At 48.9% G+C, this 1,054-nt stretch overlaps 1 non-coding gene across 1 annotated transcript; it reads right to left on the bottom strand.

Annotated features, from left to right (window-relative positions):
• Window positions 1–472: 472 nt before the first annotated feature.
• Window positions 473–545, bottom strand: trnat-agu (transfer RNA threonine (anticodon AGU)). Its single transcript has one exon. It is a non-coding gene; the product is annotated as a tRNA-Thr (tRNA).
• Between the last annotated feature and the right edge of the window lie 509 nt (window positions 546–1,054).

Raw genomic sequence — 1,054 nt, 5'->3', positions numbered from 1 at the left:
CGACTGGCACAGACACGATGGGCCGAATGGCCTCCTTCTGTCTCATAATGTTCTCTGATTCTATTATTTTGGTTAGGCAAGGTTACTAACGGTTACGGAACCGAGGTGGGTAGATGGAGTTAAAATATGGATCAGCCCTGATCTAATTGAATGGCGGAACAGGCTCGAGGGGCTGTGACAAAGAGAGACACAGAGATGGAGAAGGAGAGACGGTGAGAGACAGTGACGTAGAGGGCAGAGAGAGAGAGCAACAGGCAATGAGAGAGGGAGAGACAGAGAGAGGGGAAAGGCAGAAGCGGAGAGACAGAGTGAGAAGCTGGGAGACGGAGAGAGGTATAAGGCATGAGAAAGATTGGTGAAGGGGGCAAGAAAGTTCCTCTTGTTCTAGGGTCAGTCTCAGATATGTTTAATATTTATATATTAAATCTCTAGTTAATTGACAGTGAATTTAAATACTGAGCTAATTTTGAGTTGGCCCCAATGAGATTTGAACCCACGACGCCTGGTTTACTAGACCAGAGATCTAACCCCTGAGCTATGGAGCCACCTGCCCGGGGAAAGACAGGGGAAGGAGCTGGGGAGAGAGAGAGGGGAAGGGAGGGAGAGAGGGAAAGGAGTGAGTGAGAGAGGGAAGGAGAGAGAGAGAAAGGCAGGAGAGAGAGAGAAGGTGAGACAGAGGCAGGGAAGGGAAAGAGGGAGCGGATGGGGAGAGTGAGAGGAAGGAGAGGAAGGAGTGAGACAAAAGCGAGGGAGAAGGGTAGAGAGTGAGGGGGAAGGAAAGAGGGTGGGGTGAGGGAGGGGGAAGGGGAGAGAGGGGAATGAGTGAGAGACGGGGAAAATGAGACAGAGAGAGAGGGAGAAAAAGATGTAGAATGGGGAAGGGAGAGAGAGATTTGGAAAGGGAGCGTGAGTGTAAGAGAAATGAGCCTGTTGATCCATGGTCGGTCACAGAGCTGTTTAATATTTATAATTAAAGCTGTTGTTAATTGACAGTAAATTTAAATACTGAGCTAATTTTTAGTAGGCCCCAATGAGATTTGAACCCACGACCCCT

Source organism: Pristiophorus japonicus, unplaced genomic scaffold, assembly GCF_044704955.1.
Source record: "Pristiophorus japonicus isolate sPriJap1 unplaced genomic scaffold, sPriJap1.hap1 HAP1_SCAFFOLD_221, whole genome shotgun sequence".
NCBI lineage: Eukaryota > Metazoa > Chordata > Chondrichthyes > Pristiophoridae > Pristiophorus > Pristiophorus japonicus.
The sequence above is the reverse complement of the archived record's forward strand: the minus strand, read 5'-3'. Positions and strand labels throughout refer to the sequence as shown.